This window comes from Macaca fascicularis, chromosome 4, assembly GCF_037993035.2.
Source record: "Macaca fascicularis isolate 582-1 chromosome 4, T2T-MFA8v1.1".
Lineage (NCBI taxonomy): Eukaryota > Metazoa > Chordata > Mammalia > Primates > Cercopithecidae > Macaca > Macaca fascicularis.
Window position 1 is genome coordinate 131,825,665 of NC_088378.1, and position 6,000 is coordinate 131,831,664.

Here is a 6,000-nt window from a genome sequence, read left to right on the forward strand (position 1 = left end):
ACATTATCCTTCATGGTTCCCAAGGATTGAGAATGAAATGAACTTAAAATGATACACGTGAGATGCAAAATACTTATACGGTTAGACAACATAAGTGTTTAGGTGTTCATCTTGCCATGAATGGGAGAGGGCACGGGTAACTGCAAATCATCATTAAAACACAACTATAGTGAACTGTCCATTAGCCCAAACCGGTCGAGGCGGGGGCGTGTTTTAACCACAGTTACAGTGCAGCAGGGACTCAAGGACTTGGAATGTGTTTACCTCTTTGGCAGCAGCTGGTTAGAGCTGATTGCCAGAAGGAGCCAAGTCTTGGGGTTGGGCCTCTCAGTAGCAGACAGTCATACTGTTTTGACCCAAGCCACGGAGGGCCCTGCAGCAGGGAGCTGCTGTTTGTTCACTGTGGGATTGCTCTCCCCGGCATCATACCCCACTTTTACCTCCTTCCATCCCCTCTCTCATATCAAGGCTCCACTGGCAAGGTGAGCTCTGTTCTTCAGCAGACCCTGCAAATAAGTTTCCAGAAGCCATTGACAAACCCCTTCTCCCTTGCCTTTCTCAACTAAAGAAGCTAGAAATCTACAATATTCACCATCCTAGACTCCCTGGTAGTTCACGATTGCTATGAGACCCAGTTCTGACTAGTGAGATTGTAATGCAGAAGACAGAGGATGCCTTCCACAAACTCTCTTTAAGAGAAGGTCACATTCATATAACATTCCCCTTGACATTCCCTAATCCTCCTTCCCCATTTCTTCTCTCCTGGAGCGTTTAGATGATGCCTGGAGATGCAGCATCCATCTTGCTACCTTGAGAACAAAAGCTACTCTCTTAAGGGCGGTAGGGCGGGAAGCTAAAAGAAACCAAGGCCCTAGATACCATCCTTAAGTGGCTATACCTTCCTCTGATGTTTTGTTAGGTGAGAAAAATAAACCCCTATGTGTTTAAGTTATTATAATTGAGTTTTCTATTCTTTATAGCCAAATATAATCTTACCAACAATACTTTTATCAATCCACCTAAATATAATACTGGATAATTACTGAGCATTGGCTTACAGATATAATTTTTGCATGATGCCTTGCACTTTAGCGTAATTCTTTTTTAGATTTTTTGTTGTTTTTGTTTTTCAAGACAGTCTCACTCTGTCACCAGGCTGCAGTGCAGTGGCACCATCTCAGCTCACTGCAACCTCCACCTCCCAGGTTCAAGCGATTATCCTGCCTCAGCCTCCCGAGTAGCTGGGACTACAGGCATGCGCCAACATGCACAGCTAATATTTGTACTTTTAGTGGAGACAGGGTTTCACCATGTTGGCCAGGATGGTCTTGATCTCTTGACCTGGTGATCTGCCCGCCTCAGCCTCCCAAAGTGCTAGGATTACAGGTGTGAGCAGTGTCTGTGAGAACCTGTCTATGAAATTGATACTGGGTAACTTCATTTCAGGCAAAGTGAGAGAAAGGATAAAATTAAAGATGAGATTGGATAAAAGAGAGAGTCAGAGAATTAGAGATAGGGCCAGACAGAGACTGCAGTGAGCCGTGGTCATGCCACTGCACTCCAGCCAGGGTGACAGAGTGAGACCCTGTCTCAAAAACAAACCAGGCCGGGCAAGGTGGCTCACTCCTGTAATCCCAGCACTTTGGAAGGCAGAGGTGGGCACATCACTTGAGGTCAGGAGCTCAAGACCAGCCTAGCCGACATGATGAAACCCCATCTCTACTAAAAAATAATAATATTAATACAAAATTAGCCAGGCATGGTAGCCCGTGCCTATAATCCCAGCTGCTGGGGAGGCTGAGGCAGGAGAATCACTTGAGCCCAGGAGGCAGAGGTTGCAGTAAGCTGAGATCACACCCCTGCACTCCAGCCTGGGTGACAGAGGGAGACTCCATCTTAAATAAATAAATAAATAAATAAATAAATAAATAAAAACACAAAAAAAGATAGGGCCAGAGACTCAGAGCTGGCAGGTTGGGGACATGACAAGGACAGAAACAGGGGAAGTGAGGCTAAGTAGCCAGCATTCTAGGTCTGGGAGAGGGGAGTCTCTCCATCCTTGCCCAAGTGTTTTGGAGGCAGTGTGTCTCTCTGTCACCCAGGCTGGAGTACAGTGGCGTGATGATAGCGTACTACAGCCTCAAACTCCTGAGCTCAAGGGATTTTCCCACCTCAGCCTTCCTAGTAGCTAGGACTACAGGTGCATGCCACTAGGCCTTGCTAATCTTTTTCTTTCTTTCTTTCTTTTTTCTTTTTTAGTGATGGAGTCTTGCTGTTTCCCAAGCTAATCTCAAATTCCTGGTCTCAAGCAATTCTCGAGAGGCCGAAGCTCTGGGATTACAGGTGTGAGCCATTGCGCCTGCCCCCAAGCATTCTTAATTAGGTTCTATTGGGATGAGGAGCAAGTGAAATTCATAAAATATGTGGATCTCAGTGCTGAGGAGCTGTTTTTGAGGTTGCTGAGCCCTGAAAAGTCCATGAAGTAGTAGGGCTCGAAGATCATCTGATTCACTCCCCACCCCCAGCTCTGTCACTCACAGTGCCCTAATGTAGGAGTCTCTCGTATTCACAAGATCGCCAAGAAAGGGGTTTCATCCTTCTTCACCTGCATATTCTAGGAATGTTCCCGGAACATACAGTGAGGCCCTCTGTAGCGCACTACTCATCTGGAAAATTGTACCTGCTTGATGAAGGATTCTCAAATAGCACATTATGGTTGGCCTGGCTTCCAAAGCTCACTATATGCTTCCAAGGCCCAGCCTATCATGGTGAGAAGCAGGCCTCACAAAAGTCACTTGCTCACTCTCCAGGGGTAGAGCTCCTAGTCTGTTACTACATGAACCACAATAGCACTCAGTAAAGACTTTCTGAAGAATGAATGAAGGTCCCATGAATATGTCATCTAATCAATATGTGACTCTCCACAAATAACGTATACCTTTCTCTGATTTACTGTTGTGGACTATAGCAAGTGTTTGAACCAAAGACCTTGGTTAAATCCCCAGCCCTGCCTCTCCTTGCTGCGTGACCTCAGCATGGCAGGAAACTTTCTCAAGCTTAGTTTTCGTGGTGATTAACTTCATGTGTCAACTTGGCCGTGCCACAGCGCCCAGATATTTGATTAAGCATTATTCTGGATACTTCTGTGAAGGTGGTTTTGGATGAGATTAATATTTAAATTGGTGGACTTCGAGTAAAGCTGATTACCCTCCATAATGTAGGCAGGCCTCATGCAATCAACTGAAATTCTTAGTAGAACAAAGACTGACCCCTACCCCCCAAGAGGGAACTGTGCCAGCAGACTGCCTCAGGACTCCAACTGCAACGCTTCCCTGGGTCTCCAGCCTGCTGGTCTACCCTGCAGATTTTAGACTACCAGGCCTCCATAATTATGTAAGCCAATTCTTTAAAATCAGTCTCTCTCTCTCTCAATATTCATATACTAAATCCTGTTGGTTGTTTCTCTGCATCTATTAATAGGAGAATCCTAACAGTGTTCTTCAACAACATGAGATGAAGATTATTCCACCCTAAAGGATTGTTGTAAAAGTCAAATGAAGCAAAATAAATTGAAAGTCTCTACCTCAATAAGTTCTCCTGAAACTCGGAAGGAAAAGGATGCCTCAAAATTTCAAAGTCTTTTTCATCCCACCACAGATGTGGTCAGTATCAATCTGCTGGCTCTTAGACTCTGTTCATGGAGGTGTCAAACTTTGTTATCAGGTGTGCTGTTAATGCCTAGCAGGCAACTCGTCCTGAACTGGACCCCATTCAGCACAGACACATCACACATCAGGTATTTTGATCATGAGCCTGATCCTGGGGCCTATCCTGCTTCTGTCACTTCTAGTAAGGAGTACAATCTCCATTGTTCAGGACAGGACTCCTGGACTTGTGTTATCTATCTCACTTCCAAGGATACAGCTAAAGAGAGTAAAAGCCCATGGCTGCCACAATTTCTTCCTGAAAGTAAGTACTTATCAATAGGACATGAACTGCATGTCCCAACAACTTGAAGATATTTTAGGTCCTCATCGTCATGTGGTAGAAATGACCCCAGAATACGGCATGAGAAAAACCTGGTTTCTAATTCCAGCTCTGGCTCTTGTAAGTAAGAACATCATTTCACTTCTCTGCAAAATTCAGACTAATAGAAGGATCAATCTCGTGGTACAAGAGTAAGGATTAAATTGCAGAATATTTGTAGCTTACAGATGACCACTGTTCTTATATGCCTTTTCGTCTCTTTGCCCTCTTTCCTACCTCTATACCCACTCCCTCCACCCAACACACACAGCTCCTCTGTTAGTTAATTTTAAGAATGTACTCAGCGTTAATGTACAGGTTTCTGGCGTCCCGCTCTCTGCAAACCTCTTTGCCTAAAGTTAAGAAATCTCCCCTGGCTCAGACATGACCACAGCAAATAGGCAGCAATCACAAAATTGCCCCCATAAAGGCCATCTCCTCCCAAGGAGCAGGATTGCATTTTTGAGAAGCCTTCTCAGGTTGTTTGCAGCAGCTTTGAGGGTCGGCTCTGCTGCCTTTCCTACGTCAAAACCCCAAGTGTTTAACCACAAGACACACAATTCCAGGACATAGTGGCGGCAGCCCTCCACCCCCGCAGAGAGGCAGGCCATGCGTATGTCTAATCTGGTATGTGGCTTCCCTCAATGGCCAGCCAGGCAACTGGGACCCACTGCACCACACCTGGCCAAATTGGGAGGGACTATCGCACAGTGAGTAGAGTGCCAAAGTGGGTGGGAAATGGGGTGGAATTCTTTTCTGGCCATCCTCCTGCCGGACAATCTGTGATCAGAGCCCAAGGTCCCCAGTCTGCAAAGGCCATTCCTGCTAGTAGCCACCACCATTTTTGTTATTTCTGGAGCCAGGGTACTTGCACTGTCCTGATCACATACAAAACTTCCATTATACCCCGTTTTCAGTAGCTCAAAATCCTTTGAAAAATAAAGCTCAGGGCCAAGTACTCCAGTTAGCTTCAGGGTAAAATTGTATTTTGGAATATTTAAAAGAAATAAGTTTCCCCAGGTGATCTATATTGGGGGTGAAGATGGGTCTCACACACACACACAGACACACACACAGACACATACACATTTTTCTCCATTGAAAAACAGTTCGAGACTGCTTACAATGTTCAGGATGTGTGACTTTGGACTGGCATATAGATATGTGGGCAACTGAGCAAAGACTCAGGGACATCAGGAGAAGCATGACACATTTCATCATTCAGTGGTTTTGTCTTTTAAAGGAAAATAGCTTAAAAATGGTAAAGTGATGATGTTAAGAATCTGTTCTTAATTACCACTCAGTAACTTGGCAGTCTGTTTTATCCCATTCATTTCTTTCAGAAAGTTCTTAGCAACTCGTCTCTTAAGCTGTGTGTACACAATCACACTCACAGATATAAAGAAAAAGAAAACTCACCCTGGTTGCCCTTGGAAAGAGCACAGGACATTTGCACATTTAATTTGTATACATATTCTTCTGTATGCCAAATATTTATAAGCACAGATTTTCACACACTGGGAGGTTTCATCAGTACCCAATAGGCTTGTCTGACTATTGCACATCTGTGGTTTGGGACCCCAGTGTGGAGACCTTTCTTACTTTCTTTAAAAGAAGAAGTGAAGAAACCCTCCACTAACACTTTTGCTCATTCAGTCCTGCTAGGTGCCAGGCACTTTCCTAAGCCCTGGAGATGCAAGATAAATAAGACGGGGTTCCTCTCCACAAGGAATTCATAGTCTAGTGGAGGGACTACGCCATTAAGCTCTGCCACAATCAAGTTTTAAAAAAAGAAAAAACATAAAAACACATGAAACTTTCAGAATTCCCATGATTAGGAGTAGGTGAAGGATAATAACTTGTTGTCTCCCTTAGGCAAGTTTTCTGGATGAAGAATATACCTCTCCTTTCCACTGGTACCTTCCAGGCTAATATTTCCAAAATATCTCCTACAGAATGCTAATCCTTTGAAAC